The 9,996-nt window shown below is 42.6% G+C and overlaps 1 protein-coding gene across 2 annotated transcripts in view; it reads right to left on the bottom strand.

Moving 5' to 3' along the window:
- The window catches only part of TAF12 (TAF12 RNA polymerase II, TATA box binding protein (TBP)-associated factor, 20kDa), a 24,969-nt gene extending 16,109 nt beyond the window's left edge, over window positions 1-8,860 (bottom strand). The window contains exon 1 of one of the 2 annotated variants that reach the window (XM_012645979.1): window positions 8,694-8,860. The gene's annotated coding sequence lies outside the window, so the exon portion shown is untranslated. Of the gene's footprint in view, window positions 1-8,361 lie in introns of both variants that reach the window. The other variant, XM_012645980.1, reaches the window with a different exon arrangement.
- Window positions 8,861-9,996: the final 1,136 nt, after the last annotated feature.

The raw sequence follows: 9,996 nt of genomic DNA, 5'->3' as shown, positions 1-9,996 counted from the left end.
TGGAAAACATTTGGTTTCATGGTTAAAATTTAAATTTCTTTTTTTTTTTTTGAGACACAGTCTTTCTCTGTTGTCTGGGCTAGAGTGCAGTGGCATCATGATAGCTCACTGCAACCTCAAACTCTTGCACTCAAGCGATCCTCCTGCCTCAGCCTCCCAAGTAGCTGGGACTACAGGTGTGCCCAGCTAATTTTTTTTCCTATTTTTTGTAGCGATAGGGGTCTCACTATGTTGCCCAGGCTAGTCTTAAACTCCTGGTCTCAAGCAGGAGGATCACTAGAGGCCAGGAATTCTGGCCTTCTGCCCTAGCATTACAAAGTGCTGGAATTACAGGTATGAGCCACCGTGCCCAGCCAACAAGTATTATTAAACACTTAAAAAATACCTTTGGGGTGCTATAAAATTAATTAATTTTAAGTATTTAATCCATCTGGAATGGGGGGTATATACATTCCCTCTTCATAAACTTCTCCATTCCAGATGGATCAAATATTTAAATTTTATTTTGCTTTATTTTTTAAATATGGAAAGCCTCACCCATTTGCAGGTCAGCCTCACACAGGGGCCATGCTAATCTTCTCTGTATCGTTCTAATGTATATGTGCTGCCAAAGCAAGTACGAAATATTTAAACATAAAATCAGCTGGGCATGGCATGGAGGCATGTTCCTGTAATGCCAGCTACTTAGAAGGCAGAAGGATTGATTGAGTCCAGGAGTTCAAGGCTGCAATGAGCTATGATTGTGTCACTGCACTCCAGCCTGGACAATAGAGCGAGACCCTGTCAAAAGGAAAGAAAAGAGAAAAGAAAAAAAAGAAAAGAGAAGAAGAGACAAGACAAAATAAAAAGAGGAGAAGATAAAAAGTGAGAGAGAAAGAAAGGAAGAAAGAAAGAAAATCTTCATGACTTCAGATTAGTCAGAATTCTTAGATACAACACCAAAGCACAATCCACAAAAGAAAAAAATTGATAAAGTGGACTAAGATGTAAAACTTTTGCTCTGCAAAAGAAAGTAAGAAGACAAATCATAGACTAGAAGAAAATATTTACAAATCATATATCCAACAAAGAATTTATCCAGGGCATATAAAGAACTCTCAAAATTCAACAATAAGAAAATAACCAACTCAATTTTAAAAATTGGCAAACTTCATGCACATATTTTTAAAAAATAACACATAAAGACACAAAAATGACTAAAAAACAGTAAAAAGAAAAAAACTTTTTTAAAATAGGCAAAAGATCTGAACAGAGCCTCCACCAAAGAAAATAAGCAGCAAATAACACATTAAAAGTTGCTCAATATCATTAGTCATTAGGAAAATGCATATTTTTTCTCACAGGGCCCAGGTGGAGGAAAAAAATGAAAAAATGGAAAATGCATATTTTAAAAACCATGAGCTATACCTATTAGAATAGCTAACATTTTAAAACAAAAACAAAAACAGGTGCTGGAGAGGATGCAGAGCAATGGAAACCCTCATACATTGCTGGTGTGGATGCAAAATGGTGCAGTCTTTTTGGAAAACAGTTTGGCAGTTTCTTATAAAGTTAAACATATACTTATCATATGACCCAGAATCCTACTCCTACGTATTTACCCTAGAGAAATGAAAACTTATATCCACACAAAAATCTGTATGTGAATATTTATAGCAACATTATTCACAATTGCCAAAAGCTGAAAACAATCCAGATGTCTTTCAACCAGTGAACAGATAAACAAACTATGGTACATCCATACAATGGACTACTTCTCAGAAATAAAAAGGAAGCACTACTGATACACGCAACAACATGGATGAATCTCAAATGCATGATGCTAAGTGAAAAAGGCAAGACTCAAAAGGATATATGACTTCATTTATAGGACACTCTGGAAAAGGCAAGTTATAGGGATGGAGAACAGATCAGTGGTTGCCAAGGGGTCTGGGGTAAGGGAGAGATTTGCTACAAAAAAGCAGCATGATTAAATCTGGGGAGTGAGGCCAGGTGTGGTGGCTCATGCCTGAAATCCCAGAGGCAGGATTGCTTGAGGCCAGGAGTTTGAGACCAGCCTGGACAACATAGAGAGACTCTGTCTCTATAAAAATAAAAAAAAAATTAGCCGGGCATGGTGGCACACACCTGTAATCCTAGCTACTCAGGAGGCTGAGGCAGGAGGATTGCTGGAGCCCAGGAGTTTGAGGGTGCAGTGAGCTATGATCGTGCTACTGCACTCCAGGCTGGGCAACAGGCTGTCTCATAAAAAAAAAAAAAAAGAAAAAAGGAGGGGGATGGAACTATTCTGTGTCTTGAGTTTTGTGGCGCTTACATGACAGTGTGTTTGTCATATTCTAGGAGTTGTGATTGTACACCTAAAAGAATTTTATTGTATGCGAATTTTTAAGTAATTTTTAAAAAGTAAAACATCACAACCTGAGCAGAATAACCAATGATTCTATGTCCAAATTACCTGTTTACTGACAACTCTTATAAAGCCTAGTTGTGGATGATGAAACAATGGAATGAAGTGACTGTAAATAACCTGACTTCCATTATGTAATATACCCTGGTTGTCTTCGGGCTATTCAAATGTCTAACTCTCACCTCCTCAGAATGCCAATAAGGATGTATTACTGTGTAAAAACAGGCATTAACTGTGGGATAGTTTGAAAGAAAAATTATAATAGTTAACCCTTACTAGCACTTACTATGTGGAAATTATGTGCTATGAGATTCACAAAGTAGGTCTGGAAAGTCCATGTCTCAATGATCAACAGTTGAAAATATTTAATAATTCTATCAAAACAAGATTATATGGCTTGGAGTTTAATTAAATAACCAAATCTATTCTCTTTTCCCCCACGTCACATTTAAACTGTGTTCGATAGGCTGAGGATGACAGGCCCTAATTGTTATCCATTTAACAACCTTGTACCTCAAACAGAAATCCAGCTGCAACCCTATTATTGTATTGAGAAGTTCTGATTTTTTCAGAGGGTAGGAAATTGGGAAGACCCTGCAATAATTATAAGACACTGGCTTTCTCTGGGCATTTCATTAACTGTTTATAAAAAAGCTGGGCAGGCTGGGCGCGGTGGCTCACGCCTGTAATCCTAGCTCTCTGGGAGACCAAGGCGGGCGGATTGTTTGAGCTCAAGAGTTCGAGACCAGCCTGAGCAAGAGCGAGACCCCGTCTCTACTAAAAAGAGAAAGAAATTAATTGGACAACTAAAAATATATAGAAAAAATTAGCCAGGCATGGTGGCGCATGTCTGTAGTCCCAGCTACTCGGGAGGCTGAGGCAGTAGGATCGCTTGAGCCCAGGAGTTTGAGGTTGCTGTGAGCTAGGATGACGCCACGGCACTCACTCTAGCCCGGGCAACAGAGTGAGACTCTGTCTCAAAAAAAAAAAAAAAAAAAAGCTGGGCAGAGTGGCTCACACCTGTAATCTTAGCACTTGGGAGGCTGAGGTAGGCGAATCACTCCAGGCCAGGAATTGGAGATCAGCTTGGGCAATATAGCGAGACCCCATCTCTACAAAAAATAGAAAAATCAACCAGGTGTGGTGGTATGCACCTGTAGGCCCAGCTACTCAGGAGACTGAGGCAGAATTGCTTGAGCCAGGAGTTTGAGGTTGCAGTGAGCTGTGATTGTGCCACTATACTCCAGCCTGGACAACAGAGCAAGATTCTGTCTTAAAAAAAAAAAGGAAGGGAACAGGGGAATAGAAACAGAAAAAAATAGAAGACCAGATTGTCTTTAAACCGTTTTACCTCTGAAATGTTTAGGAATTTATTATTTAAACAAAGTACTGGAATCAAGAGGATTTCCAGCCTGATGGTGCATGATTTCACTTAATGACTGACTGAGTTTTCTACCTGGCTATTTCTCTCCTTTCTGGCTTCGAGATGTATCCATGAGCTCATATTTTCCAGCCTAAATAAACCAAAAAGAATCAATTATTTGTAGTCTGTGAGACTCAAGGGCAACAGAAATATGGGATTTTTTTTTCCAGCTTGAAGTTAATACTGAGATTGGCTATTCTGGCTTCTCGGAAAGGTAGAATAGTACAGTGGTCAAGGACAGGGACTATGGTGGCAATGTCTGGATTCAAGTACAAATTCTGCCACTTATTAGCTGTATTGAGCAAGTTATCTAATCTCTTTATGTCTTAATTTCCTCATTTGAAAAAATGGAGTTAATAAAATGTACCTGATGAAACAGTTGTGACAATTCACTGATTTTAATGAATCTAAAGTACTTAGAAGAGTCTGTGGCACATGGAAGCACTAATAAATATATTAACATTATATATATATGCACTCCTCTCTTCTAAATCTTAGTTATAAAAATCAGGTGCTAGGTGCAGTGGTGAAAGCCTGTAGTCCCAGCTACTCAGGAGGGTGAGGCAGGAAGATCGCTTAAGCCCAGGAATTCAAAGTTATAGTGCATCATGATTGTGCTTGCGAATAGCCATTACACTCCAGCCTGGGCAACAAAATGAAATCTCATTTCTCTCTCTCTCTTTTTGAGACAGAGTCTTGCTCTGTCACCCCGGGTAGAGTGCCATGGAGTCATCATAGCTCAATGCAACCTCAAACTCCTGGGCTCAAGCAATCCTCCTGCCTCAGCCTCTCAAATAGCTGGGACTACAGGCATGTGCAACCACACATGGCTAATTTTTTCTCTTTTTGGTAGGAATGGGGGTCTCTCTCTTGCTCAGGCTGGTCTCAAACTCCTGAGCTCAAGCGATCTTCCTGCCTCAGCTTCCCAGAGTGCTAGGATTATAGGCGTGAGCCACCTCACCCAGCCTGAAACCTCATCTCTTAAAAAAAAAAAAAAAAAATCGGTGCATCCTGCTATTAGCCCAGCACACATACCCATGTGTTGATGGCACCTTATAACCATTTTTGTGACTAGAGATTAACAAAAGAATGGTGGATTGAAAAATATAGTAGCAATCAGCAAGTGGTCAGCAGGAGGCTGATGAGAGGTACCGTGGAAAACCCAAATCAAGAGGGCTAGGTGCCATCTTTTACTAGAGTTTCTACATTTATAAATAGGAGCTGGACCAGGCAAATTCTAAAGTCCCTTGCAGCTTTAAAAATCAGTGCAAGATTTTAATTTTTTTTTTCTTTTTTTAGAAATGGGGTCTCGTTCTCTTGCCCAGGCTGGCCTTGAGCTCCTGGCCCCAAGTGTTCCTCCTGCCTCGGCCTCCTAAGTAGCTGGGATTACAGGTGCACATCAATGTCAGATTTTAAATTAAGTTCATATTTACAGATTTCAAAGTTTCTCTGCCTCCAACAAACCTATTTCACAGTGCAGCCAGTAAACACTGCTAATGTGTTGCCCCCAAAATCTTTTGGGGTTTTCCATGAAGACCTCTAGTCAAAACTAATGTCGTATGTTCATATTTGCTCTAATTCTAACACAATGATTTTCTGATCAGGTACTTTGAATTCCTATTATTATATGTCAATGCTAGGGCCACAAAAGAGTGAAATAGAGTACATTTCACAAATGTATATAAGGATGTTAACTCAGAAATATATTATAAATTTATTAATCACCAAGTACTTTGAACTGGTGACATGGGCATGCTTTTCCTCATAAGCTGGTGTAAATAAGTTTTGATCATTTGTATACAGTATAGGCATTTGTAAATAGTATAGAGTAAGTCATTGGGAAAAAATAGTAGTTTTAACTCACAGGTGTGAGCCACTGGGCCTGGTTTCAGCCTTTGTTTTTCAAATTGGTGTTTCTTGGTCTCCTAAATTTAAAATTAAATAAATTAATTAAATTAATACGGCCAGGCATGGTGGCTCATGCCTATAATCCTAGTACTCTGGAAAGCTGAGGTGGGAGGATTGCGTGAGGCCAAGAGTTCGAGACCAGCCTGAGCAAGAGCGAGACCCTGTCTCTACAAAAAACAGAAAAACTAGCCAGGCTCAGTAGCGTGTGCCTGTAGTCCCAGCTACTTGGGAGGCTGAGGCAGGAGGATCACTTGAGCCTAGGCGTTTGAGGTTGCAGTGAGCTATGATAACGCCACTGCACTCTGTCCTTGGCAACACAGGAGACCCTGTCTCAAAATAATAATGATAATAATAGTAATAAAGTTAAATATATCTTAATCCATTGAGAGGAAAAGCTCTACAAAGTTCGCAATTTTCTAACCTGAACATTTACGCTTCTGTGAAAACACAGAACTTAGTTCTCAAATACCATACTACATAAGTACCCTAATAAGTTACAGTCCTTGACATTAAGATGAGTCTTAAGGAGGAGAGGGGTGCTTTCATTCAATGATATGCTTTGTATAACTATTACTTCTGTTTGCAGATGGGCAAATTGAGACATGGAGAGGAATACACTTAGAAAAGCAGAAAAAAGTTTTAGAGGCACACATAACTGGAGCGGGTCTCTCAGAACCCTGTGATTTCAGACAAAGTTCGTAACCTCTCTAAACAGCTTTATCTGTACAATGGGACTAACAAGAACTAACTTGTGGGGCTGTGGTAGTTAAATGATATAATATTTGAAAGTGCATAAGCTGTGCCTGGTTAGTCTAAGCAGGTTTCAGTAAAAGATACCAATACTGAAGATGGGAAGTGACTGGTCCAAGTCTCCCCACCATACTTATCTAAATGCAGTCATCTCTAGTAAATGCTTGTGCTAAAAATACAGGGAACAACTTATTATTTGTGACTTTTTAAACAGCTTATTAAAAAAAATAAATAGGCCGGGCGCGGTGGCTCACACCTGTAATCCTAGCACTCTGGGAGGCCGAGGCGGGTGGATTGTTTGAGCTCAGGAGCTCGAGACCAGCCTGAGCAAGAGCGAGACCCCCGCCTCTACTAAAAATTAGAAAGAAATTAATCGGCCAACTAAAAATATATAGAAAAAATTAGCCGGGCATGGTGGCGCATGTCTGTAGTCCCGGCTACTTGGGAGGCTGAGGCAGAAGGATCACTTGATTCCAGGAGTTTGAGGTTGCTGTGAGCTAGGCTGACGCCACGGCACTCACTCTAGCCTGGGCAAAAGAGTGGAACTTTTTCAAAAAAAAAAAAAAAAAATTAATTAATTAATTAATTAAATAACATCGAGCTTCATTTAAAGTTTCCCTTACTGGTGGCATCCACTGTATTGATGTCAACATAGTAACAAGCTCCAAATAAAGTACCAGAATCTGTAAAAATCTCCCAAGTTTGAAGGCAGAGCAAAGATTCTAGAAGCATTTTTCAAGGAGTATTAACCAAGCATCTCTTATTTGCTATGTATAGCAGGGTACTGTATTAAAACTATCATCTAACTAATCATAGCCTCACTATGATCCTAAGCCCTCTTTGGACTTTAGCCTCCTTAAATGTAAAAAATTTTTAAAAAGATGATCATTTGGGGGCCGGGCCTGGTGGCTCACGCCTGTAATCCTAGTACTCTGGGAGGCCGAAGCGGGTGGATTGTTTGAGCTCAGGAGTTCGAGATCAGCCTGAGCAAGAGCAAGACCCCGTCTCTACTAAAAGTAGAAAGAAATTATCTGGACAACTAAAAAAATATATATATAGAAAAAATTAGCCGGGCATGGTGGTGCATGCCTGTAGTCCCAGCTACTTGGGAGGCTGAGGCAGAAGGATTGCTTTAGCCCAGGAGTTTGAGGTTGCTGTGAGCTAGGCTGATGCCACGGCACTCTAGCCTGGGCAACAGAGTGAGACTATGTCTCAAAAAAAAAAAAAAAAAAAAAAAGATGATCGTTTGGGGCCCTTCCATCTCTGACATTCTTTTATTTGAGATGCAGATAACTGTGCTCAATCAGGGTTGAGTGGAATGGGGTTTAAAGTACATAACTGAGTTCAAACTGTTTCCAACTTCACATTCGATTCGCAAGAATAAAGCAGAAAACGAAGATGCTTCCATGTGGGCTTCCTAGATTTAGTATCTGACACAAGAAAAGCCTGCCAAAAGCCAAGTGGGCATAGTGAAGGAGTCGTCTTCCCCTGAATACATCCTTTATCACTCTGGGTTCACAGAATACGAGGGGAAAAAATGGATCACTACATCTTTTCCAAACCCTCTCCCTTTCCCTTGGAGGCTGATCTCACAGCCATGGCCCCTTAGATCCTCCGCTTTTAGGAACTGGGGTCCTATCAGCCCTGTTCCCTCGGGAGCTTTGGAGTCTCAAAGCCCGGATCCCGTCCCCACAGAAGCCCCAGTCTTCATTGCCCGCTCCTGTTCCCTCTCGAACTCAAGTTTTCTCTGTCTGCTTCTGCCCCTCAGGAACCTAAGTCTGCGCTGCCCTGTTTCTGAATCCTTAGGAGCCTGGATCTTCACTGTCCCGCTTCTGCCTCTTAGGAGCTGAAGTCCTCACTGCTCCACTTTTACCTCTCCCGAGCCCGTGTCTTCACGCCCTGTTCCGTTCTGACTCTTTCCTCTTAGAAGTGCGGGTCCTCACAATTCTGTCCCTCTCAGACCGCTTTCCCTCAGGTGCCAGAGAACTCACATCCGTCTCCGTTCCCTAAGTCCCGTCTGGAGCCCGGGTCCCCACAGCCGTGTCTTCTCCGAGCCTGATCCTCTCAGTCCCGTCCCAAGAGCCTGATTCCTCACAGCCCCGTCTCCTCCGCAATCTAGTTCTTCCAACACTGACCCACTGTGGGTCTGGGTCCTGACTCCCTCCTCCCGCTCTTCTTCCTCAACTGCCAGGGCCCAAGACTCACAGGCAACAGCGTCTATCTCCCCATGATATGCGGAGACTGCCCCAATGAAGCGTTCGTCTCAGCAGCCGGTCCGACTGCGCGGCCCTCCCCGAGTACTTCCGGCACCACTCCCCGCCTCCAACCCGGAAACGCGCGGCTCTTCCGGCCGACGGGCGCGCGCCTCGCTTGCGCAGGCGCAGACTGCCCTCGGACACATGGTGGCGATGGTGGGCTGTAGCTCAGTTCTGCAGCTTGCGCCTTTTCAGCTTGTGGTCGACTGGCAATATGGGCAAGTTCTGCGTCTTCTATCCTGGCATTAAGAACCCTTTCCCAACTCCGCTTGTTGTATCTATCGCTATCGTGACCAGTAATTGACGTCCTCGGATGGCTTTGAGGTCGCCATTTTTGGTTAATGCCTTTGTCATGATGTCAGCACCGGGATATCACCTGGGACACATCACCCCATAGGCATCTTGTTGTACCCCAACAGGGAAATTGGTAGCACAAGGACCTGGGGACCGGAGAGATTGGTTGTGCCTGTGAATTGGCAATTAATAATAATTGGGCGCCTACAGTCTACCAGGAACTGTGCTAATTCCTTTACTACTCATGTGTCATTTAATCATTTAAAGGAAACCTGTGAGAGATTAAGCAAAGTTCTAACTAGTAAGTGCAGAGCCTCAGCTTGAGCTCAGAACTCTCAGTCCAGCTGGGTGCGGTGGCTCTCGCCTGTAATCCTAGCACTTTGGGACTACGAAGTGGGAGGATCTCTTGATGCCAGGAGTTCAAGAACAGCCCAGGCAATTAGGAGACCTCGTCTCTACAAACAATTAGCCAGGCGTGGTGGGGTGCTCCTGTAGTCCCAGCTATTCGGGAGACTGAGAAAGGAGGATCCTTGAGCCCAGGAGTTTGAGGTTACAGTGACCTATGATGATGCCACTACACTGTAGCCCAGGCAACAAAGCGAGACCCTGTCTCAAAAAAAAAATAAAAAATTCCTCTCCAATGCCTGAGCCTGTCCTGTAATAATTAAGTTTGGATGTTTTCAGTTTTTCAACCGTCAAATTGCTGTTATTTTTGACCCTATGCTAGATGCTAGCATGTAGGCAAGGCCCGGTTTCAGCATCTGGGGGGTTCACTGTAAGATGGAGAAACACCTACAAACACAAAAATGTATGAAAGGCTGTGACAGCCCAGAGCAAGCCACAGTAGCTTCCAGGAGGAATTAGAAAGACCTGTCCAGATTGGTCCAGCAACCTGCCCTCTCTGTCTTAGTATTTTTGCATCCTCATCCCACTGCATTCCCAATCCTCCCTCTACACTG

The sequence above is a fragment of the Propithecus coquereli genome, unplaced genomic scaffold, assembly GCF_000956105.1.
Source record: "Propithecus coquereli isolate 6110/MARCELLA unplaced genomic scaffold, Pcoq_1.0 Scaffold239, whole genome shotgun sequence".
NCBI lineage: Eukaryota > Metazoa > Chordata > Mammalia > Primates > Indriidae > Propithecus > Propithecus coquereli.
Note: the sequence above shows the minus strand (reverse complement) of the source record. Positions and strands in the feature narration are given on the sequence as shown.